Source organism: Phascolarctos cinereus, unplaced genomic scaffold (genome assembly GCF_003287225.1).
Source record: "Phascolarctos cinereus isolate Bilbo 61053 unplaced genomic scaffold, phaCin_HiC Scaffold_4;HRSCAF=312, whole genome shotgun sequence".
NCBI classification, from domain to species: Eukaryota; Metazoa; Chordata; class Mammalia; order Diprotodontia; family Phascolarctidae; genus Phascolarctos; species Phascolarctos cinereus.
Genome location: NW_027555847.1, coordinates 443516215 through 443526063, shown reverse-complemented (window position 1 = coordinate 443526063; position 9849 = coordinate 443516215).

Genomic DNA, 9849 nt, shown 5'->3' with positions numbered 1-9849 from the left:
GTTACATCCAGATGAATAAAGCAATTGGAACAGCTTAGCAGAAAAGGAATGAGGATATGTGCAAAGGAAACAGGGAGAAGCAATTTTCACCAAGAGCAGTATTTATAGATGACCAAAATTACAGGAAGCAAGAAGAAGGTTGGGAGATAAAATAGAGGGATGAGGGTAGTGGTAGTGCAGAAGAAAATTAGCCTTAAGGAATTCAAGTTGGCAGAGTTAATTAATTGAGAAACTCATAAGATTAATCTGTCTGAAAGTTACAATTACAATTGGGCTGCTTCTGAAGACTGCAGAGACCAGATTAATTTGTTTCAATTTAATAGTGTGGGCTGGGTGGCAAGATTCCCATGGGGAAAGGGAGGATGCACAGAGTGAAGACTCTAGATGAATTATTTTTTTAAACATTGTGTGTCCTCATCAATAAAATGTGCAGCAGATTCATTTGCATTTATGCCCAAATTAGCTGTGAATTAAACTCTCTCCCACCTAGATGAAACCGGTACAACCTGATCTCAAGAATAAAGTTAATTGCTGATATATCTTTCCTTTTCAAGTCCAAGGATACAACAAGGGAAGGGGTAGGTTGATAGGTCACTCTGAATAGCTTAATCATTTCCTATCCTCCTCTATGCATCACTTTCACTGCACCCTTTGGAACCCCTATTCTAATATCTTCTTGTACATTCCTTCCACCTCCTAACTTTGACTGAAACTAGAAATTGAACTGAGGAGAGACACAATATCTCTTGTACACCATATTGAGTGACAGACATTCTTCTCCTGACCCAGGGATCATAGGGCCAAGAAATGGGGTCAGCATGACTCTTGCCACTGCCAGTTCCACATTTTTGCTCTGTTTCTTAACAATCTCAGCTGCTTTGACATTAATGGTCAGTTCATCAACAATATGGCATAGCAAGAAAGAGTCTTGAACTTGGCTTTGAGAAAATACGATTTCAAATCCTGCTTCTGAGATTTCCTGGATCTGTTATCTTATCAGTTAATTTCTCTGAGTCACAGTTTCTTTATTACAAAATTGAAATACTTGAAATACTTAATGACTTCACAGGGATGTTTAAGAATCAAATGAGGAAATGTATTAAGCATTTTGTAAGCTTAAAGCATCATAGAAATGCATACTTTTTTTGGACAGGCAATATGGTGGGATAGAAAGAGCATGGAACCTAGAGTGAAGAGAGACCTGGGTTTGAATTCTACATTTGACTTTATGGCAACTTCCATTTATTAATCCTTCCTTTTTTCTCTCAGCCCTATACTCCTGTTCTGCTTTTATTTCCCTACCTGCCTAGATTTGACTCAGTGGTCAGACATATGCTTCCACCTTCCCTCCTGTATCTCTCAACCCTTTGGCTTCCACTGTCTGTATCCTGATAATTCCCTAATCTGGAAAAATCCAACTTCTTCATTCCTATACCTGAATCACTGAGCTTTGCTGGAGAAAGTAACAAAACCAAGCTGACTGGGTTTGTTACACATGACTACTTCCTAACTTCAGTTGGAACTTCACTGCTCAGTGGTAGTTTATATGATGTAGAGCTTCAAGAAACATCAGAGGGTATCTGGTACAACTCTCTCACTTTACAATTAAGGAAACTGAGGCTCAGGGTGTGGGGGGGAAGTAAGTTGCCTAATGTCCCCCAGATAGTGTCATGGCTCCCCTTCTATTCCAAACCTCCATCATCTTCAAACTCCCAAATCTATTCCTCCTCTCCTCAGCATATGATCTTGCCTCCTACTTTTTAAAAGATTACTTAACTCTACCTTCACAGCTCAAATTCTAGCTGTTACCTCCTCCCCACGAAGAGTCTCAATGGAGGAAAGAGGTGGTCCTCTTCTTTGTTAAAAGTTCTTTGTATCCTCCACATAAGCCTCTAATACCCTCCTGTTCTTTCTCTTCTGTGATTTTGATTCTTCAATAATTCCCTTTCTCTTTCATCTGTAAAATCTTTCTTTCCCTCTTTACCGGCTTCTCCCCCTTTGATTATAGGCTTTCCCTTTATCTTGCTCTTAACATATTCATTTTATATGTTCCTCTTGCCCTTCACAGCTGATCTTCTAAAAGGATCAAATGACATCCACTGCTTCAGTTTCCTTGCCATCCACTTACTCCCTTCCAACTTGGTTTTAATACTTATCTACAGAAATTGCTTTTTCTCAATGTAGCTAATGACCCCTTTAACAATGTCCAATGTCCTTTTTCAGTTTTCATTCTCTCCAACAAACTTTGCTGTATTTGCCTCTGTTGGCTGTCTCCTCTTCTTAATACCCTACTCTGGATTTCAGGACATTGCACTCTCTTGATTCCCAGAATCTTAAAAATGGAAATGACCTCAAAGGTCACCCAATCCAAACTGCATCTGAACCAAAATTTCTTCTAGAAAATGCCTAACAACATTTGCTTGAAGATCAGCAGTGAGCTGGGGTGAGAGTGAGGTGGGTAGAGTACACTGCCCCCTGAAATAGCCCACTTCACTTTCAAATAGGTTTAATTGTTAGAAAAGTTTTAAGCCCATATGTCTTATAACTTCCACATATTGCTCTCTGTTCTATGCTTTGCTTCCTAGCTTTCCTGGCTTCCTTTAAGACAGCTTATATACCCCCTTCTGCAAGTGAGCTTTCCCACTCCCACTGCTAGTGCCTTCTCTCTGACATTACCTTGTATTTATGCTCTTTATAACTTGAATGGACATAGTTATTTGCATGTTGTTTCCCCCTTTAGATTGTGAGCCCCTTGAATTTTTACCTTTTTTTGTACTTCTAGTAATTAGTAAAGTGCCTGGTACTTAGTAAATATTTAATAAACACTTGCTTATTTTATTTTTAAATTTTTATTTATTTTTAATTTATGGGATAAAACAAACATAAAATATAAATGTTTATATATATAAAGATATAAGATTAAACATAGCATAGTAAAAAATAAAAATGATCACACATGAAATTGCAAATCTATTATCTACAACTTGCTATTCCATTTAAATATATAATAAAGTTGTCATGTAAATTTCTTTTTTTATTTTTTTCTTCCCTCCCTCTCCACCCTAACCATTAGACACAAGTATGTGTGTGTGTATGTGTGTGTGTGTAAAATCATTCTATACATGCTTCTATTTATGAGTTCTTTCTCTGGATACAGAGAGTGCCTTCCTTCACAGGACTTTTGTAGTTAATTTGGGTATTTATAATAGTCAAAGCAACTTATTCACTTAAAGCTGTTCTTAAAACAATATTGCTATTACTGTATACAATGTGCTCTTGGTTCTGCTTATTTCACTCTTCATTATTTTGTGCGTCTTTCCATGTTTTTCCTAATGTCATAGAGTTCGTTATTTCTTATAGCACTGTAGTATTCCATCACTATCATATACCACAACTTGTTCAGCCATTTCCAGTTGACAAGCATCCCTGCAATTTCCAGTTCTTTGCCACCACAAAGAGAGCTGCTATAAACATTTTAGAATGTATAGGGGTTTTTTCTTTTTCCCTAATTGTCTTTGGAAATAGACCTAGTAGTGGTATTGCTGGGTCAAAGTGCATAGGCAATTTAATAACTCTTTTGGCATAATTCCAGATTGCACTCCAAAATGGTTGGATCAGTTCACAATTCCATCAACAATGAATTAGTGTCCTAATTTTCCCATATCACCCCTAACACTTGTTGCTTTCCCCTTGAATCATTTTAGCCAATCTAGTAGGTATATACCAATATCTCAAGGTTGTTTAAATTTGCATTTCTCTAATCAATAATAATTTAGAGCATTTTTTTATATGACTCATTGATTGATTCTTTAATTCTACCCTCTCTAGTCAAGCAGCAATAGTCTAATCACTTTTATAGGTGACAGCCTTTCAGATCTTTGAAGATAGCTATGATGTATGCAATAAGTCAAAGCAAGTTGACCACTCATGGGGTATGTTTTAGAGATATTTGTTATTCAGCTAGGGTTTGGACAAAATGACTGCTGACGTCCTCTCCAGTGATAAGACTCTGTTGTTCTTGCATGTCAAGGCATTCAAAGCTCTCTTTACTCTGTGTCCAACATAGTTTTCCAATCTACCTCCCTCCTTACATTATGTCTTCCGACTAAACTGGACTATAAGCCATTCCTCAATCCCAGGAATTTCTTTTCTGCCTTCATTCCTTTGTTACTTACTGTGCACCATCTATTTTCCCTCAAATGTATGCCTGTTGAAATCTTTATTTTCCTCAAAGACCCTACCCCATCCATGAAACCTATGATTCTCCCCATTCTGTCATCCCTTCTCTCTTTGAACCTCTCATGCCATGCAAACTTCTCAAATGCATTTAATCACTTTTTTAATTGTTGTTCAGTCATTTTCAGTTATGCCCAACTCTTTGCGACCCCATTTGGGATTTTCTTGGCAAAGATACTGGAGTGGTTTGCTATTCCTTTTCCAGTTCATTTTATAGATGGGGAAACTGATGCAAACAAGGGTAAAGAATTTGCCCAGTCACACTGCCAGTAAGCATCTGAGGCTGGATTTTAACTCAGGTCTTCCTGACTCCAGGCCTGACACTCTATTTTCTGTGCCATCTAGCTGTCCCCAATAATTTTCTAACTCTTATTAAAATTATTTGTGTATACATATCACAGCCATAACCCCACACATGCTTCATTGTGAGCTCCTTAAGGACAAGGACTGTGTCTTGTTTCCTCTGTGCATCCTCAGTGCTTTGCAAACAGTAGCCATTTAATAAATGTTTGTTACATTGAAATAAAACAATGAACTTTCCAGGATGATCACCTCTGCTTGGGAGATAAAGATGGGGGAAAGGAAAGAGGAAAAACATGGGCATTCCAGCTCCTCTGGGGAAAATAACAGAAATGATTACTCTGAGGCACACAGTTTCCCACTAATTTATTTTGGCAATTATTTTTAAGCTGTCCTGCTGCTTGTGAATGATTCCATTTAATTGGCATCATCTAATTCACAGCCTCTTGCTATCATTTGTCAGATAAAACTCTGTTAATGAAGCCTGGTGAAACGGTTACCCAAACAAGTAACATTATTAATGGAATAAAGACCAATCTATTTTTTTTAAAAGACAGGTCATTTGTTGCTGCTATTTGTGCTTTAAAAATAATAGAAGACAATAATGGAAGCAACAGCAGAAGTTGAGGTTGAGAACGCAAGAAAGCTGAGCTACGTTTGGATTTAAATGGCTTCCTAGATGCAATGATACACACCACAGCTGTAAATAGATGACAGTGATAACAATGGAGCTCACACTTTTATAACTATTTTCAATTTCCAAAGCTTTTTCTCCAGAGGCAACCTTAAGAAGCAAAGGAAATAAGTGTTCATATAGCGCTTACCTGTATCAAGTACTGTACTAAGTGCTTTACAATTATTATTTTATTTTATCCTCACAACCACCCTGTGAGGCGAGTACTGTTTTTATCTCCATTTTACAGCGGAGGAAAGTGAAGCAAACAGAAGTTTAGGTGACTTTCCCAGAATCCCACAGCTAAAAAGTATCTGAGGTTACATTTGAACTCAGGTCTTCCTAACTCCAGGCTCAGCATTCTAACTACTTACCTCACCTGGTAACGTAATAGTAGAGAGAAAGGGGCAGCTGGGTGATTCAGTGGATAGAGTACTGGGCTTGGAGTCACGAAGGCTTGAGTTCAAATTCAGTCTCAGACATTTACTAGCTGTGTGACCCTGGACAAGTCACATAACCCTATTTGCCTCAGTTTCTTCACCTGTAAAATGAGCTAGAGAAGGAAATGGCAAACCACTCCAGTACTTTTGCCAAGAAAATCCCAAATGAGGTTACAAAGAGTTAGACACAACTGAATAATAGCAGTATTTTGCCTGGAGAAGAGCCAGCTCCAAAGTTTGTGTCTCCAAGTCAATCCTCTGGACCCTGTCCTCAAACTTCCTTTATTCTACTGCTCAGTACCAATTACTGAATTGTCCTGCAAAGTACAGTTACAGAGCATATATGCCATTCTCTGATTTCCAGACATCAGTATTAAGTGGCTGAAGGTCAGCTGAAAGTTGTTGGTGTTGCTAATATAAAAGTTGCTAATCTGGGGGATAAAGTGATTTGGGGGTCTTCTTGAGAGTGCTACAAGATTCAAATGCTAATGCATTAGTCACTGTGCTAAGGATTTGAAAGATGTATATCTGGAATGGGGAAAGAATGGAGGTTAGTCCCCCGGTTAATCCTAATCTTAGCCCAGGACTCAAGATTTATCATTGTGTTTTTGTCTAATGTAACTTATTGTACAATCTACTGTAATGAGTGCCTTTTAATTTTTTTCTCATGCATTTTTTTCAGGCTATATGTATATATACATATATATTTATTTATATTTACATTTATACATTTACATATTCATATATATCTACATGGCATTATCTATTATTAGGAAATCACATTTAAAAGTTCAGTTTTTACAGTTTGAGAAATCAAGTCACCACAGCAGAGAGCTCCTCCTCTCATTCAGGTAGGGAGAGATACCTAAGAAATATTAATGCAGACAGTGTTTTCTGGTGTTTGCTTTAGTTTCTAGGACATTCTTTACACTGAGTCTCCTATCCAAACAGCAAATGTCCTTTTAGCTCATTTTAATGTGATTCTTTAAAATTGGATTGAAATCAAGACATGTTTTCTAAAAGGTCATGGTTAAGTGTTTACATCAAGATTATAAAACACTCTGAAAATGACATTAATGTTCTGTGCAGCCCAATCAAAGGACACTCTGAGGAGAACCAAATGGCTTTTCTGAGATGATTCAGTAAGGTTCTGAACCCATGTTTCCTAGCTCAGACCTTTAGCACAGCTCAAAGCAACACTGCTTTTTGTGATACATTTCTAGATAATCAGCCATAAAACCTATAATATTTTGAGGCAATCATGAAGAATGTATTAGTCTAAGTAGGAAAAAAATAGTATCTGTATTCTTTAATTAACTGATATTTAGAATCATAAAATTTTTCAATATTTATCAATTCAACATAATTAAAAATATATTATCTATATTAGAATTTATAATATTGAATACCTTAGACTATAGAGAGAAATTCTTAACATGTTATCTAACTGCTAATGTGAGTCTGTTTCCTTACACCTAAAAATCATAGGTTCTTTCTCAGCTTTTTGTGGAATGTTCATAGACTCTAAATGAAAGGTAGGTTTTAGGGTTGTTTGTTTGCTTGTTTTGTTTTGGTAGAAATGTGAAAGACCTAATTTTCTTCAGAGAAAAGCTAAAAGAGCATTGGATTGGAAGGCAGAAGGCCTAAATTCTCATGTTAGCTGTGTTACTAGCTAGCTGTGTGATCTGGGGAAAATACAACTTATTTGGGCCTCTGAAATGGAGAAGAGCTGGATTACCTATGAGAGGTCTTTTGTGCCTCTAAAAATAAAATACTGTTTTATGTGGTGTTATGCTCCCTCAGTATAGGGTCGAGCTACTAAGGCAAATCCTGTAAGAGACAATTGGTTGAAAACTTCACAGAGGTATCGCAAATGTCACATTATTTGGTGTCAGCGGACAAGGGTACATTTTGTGTACGAAAATTCTATTTGATACTTCTATTTTTTTATCTTGATATTTTTAAAAGTCTATGAACTTATGCATATATCCTCAAAAGCGGTAGTCCAAGTCTCCTATAGCTATCTAAAACATATTTCTGATTACTTAATATAATAATCAGAAATAGGCCTCCATTGATTTTAAAGAAAATAAACTTTGTTAGTATGATAAGATGTTTCACAGGACCACTAGGTGATGCAGATGACACAGAACCCATGGGTGCCTCTCTGTTGATATATTTCCCTTTCAGACTATCTTTATGTACTCTGTATCCATTTTGTATGTACCCAGGGATTTATATATTGTCTCTCCATTAGGATATATGATTAGAGACTGGTAATTTTTTCTTTTTTTACTTTTATTTGATATATCACCATTGCTTAGCACTGTGCCTGACACATAGTAAACATTGAATAAATATTTTCTAACTACTTAGAGCACATTAAAAAAAAGTTTAAAGGTTGAAAAATTTTTGTCTCAGATATTCATCCTCTTACCAACAAATAGCTGAAAGCTATAGAGATCTGAATTTAATGTAAATATGAGCCCTAAGCATCCCAACCTTAAATCTTCCTCTTGGGAAAGCCATATTTATTTAAATGTCCATCACAGCCTCAGCACTAGACCATAAGAAATGAACTTAGCAGATAGCGTCCTCCACTTCCAATAACTTATCTTTTCTATCGACTCATGGAAAATTGGCCTTAAGACAGAAGTATAGGATTATGCCTTCCAATGGTATGTGGGCACTGGAAAAAAAAAGACAATAACAACTAAAACAAAAACATGATGTCTCATCCTTTTCAGAACTCAGGATTGCTAATAGAAGCTATAGCTCAAGCTGCTTTCTAATATTAGGTCATTTTTATGCATAATGGAAATAGTTAGCCAATTCTCCCAGTTGTCAGACATGTTGGCTGCTACTGAGGACTATTTTCTCAAGTCCATTTCTATTTAAAAAAAGAAGAAAAGAACAAAACAGCAAACATAGATCTGTCAAGCTATGGAGAACACATGAAGGCTCTGTTCAGAATTCTTGCATAATTCTGCCAAAATATCTTTGGGTTGGCCTACCCTATCACTTCCTGTTTAATGCCTGTATCCTTTTGATCCCAGATTTTATTTTTGATAAAGCAGAATAAAAAAAGAAAAAAAGAAAATGCAATTTGGTGTGCAACATCACTTTGAGATCATTGCAAGATTTGAGTGATATCCCAGACTCATTTTCCCAGCAATCCTAAACAACACACACACACACACACACACACACACACACACACACACACACACACACACAGAGAAAGTGAAAAGGAAAATCACTAAAAGAACTCTTTTAGTCACCTTAGCTGTCCACATTTATTCTCAATCTTTCCAGACTTTTCTTTACAATTTTTTTTACATCTGTCAAAATCGGTACAGCTATTATTTCAATTATTTTCTCTTTTGTTCACTATTAGTGGTTTTATTACTAATGAAGTTACATAAAAATTTATAATTAGTTCAAAAGATAAAAGATGAGAACAGAGCTAAACATACATAGAGAGGTAAATATAAGGGAAGGGAAAGAGTTCTAACAAGTAGAGGAAACAGGAAAGGCTTAGCACAGGAGGTGATGCCTGAGTTTAACTCTTCAAGGGTCTTTAAGAAGTGAAGATGAGTCAGAAGTTCATTGGAAGCATGAGAGACAGCCTATGCAAAGGCATCAAGGCAGGAGTTGGAATGCCATGTTCAGGGAAAACCAAGTTAGGTCAGTTTGGCTGAAATGCAGAATGCACGAATGGTTGAAATGTGAAGTAACTTTGGAAAGACAGTCTGAAGCCAGAATGCAAAGGCCTTAAATGCCACACTAAGGAGTTTGTTTAACACTGAAAAATGTGCCAACTTTAGAAGGCAGACAATAAGTTTACATGTTATCCTTCCACTAAAAAGGCATTGAAAATGATCAACATTTCATTAATCAACATGATGCTTTTGAAGTCCAAGTACCAGGGAAAATTAGCTACCAACTAGTGCTTTCCTTAAGGTATATGGCCAAATGGAATGTGTGACATGAAGATTACATTAATCATCACCCAACCTGTTGGCTGCAAAACAAGACATTGTTATTGGGGGGGGGGGGTGAAATGGATGAGACACCAGCTAGGTTTAATCTCTATTCTCATTTATTATTTCACTGAATCCCTTCTAGTTCTCTGGGATATTTTCATGTATCATGAAAATATTTTTGGTATGGCATAATATCCTGAGTTTCTTCATTTTT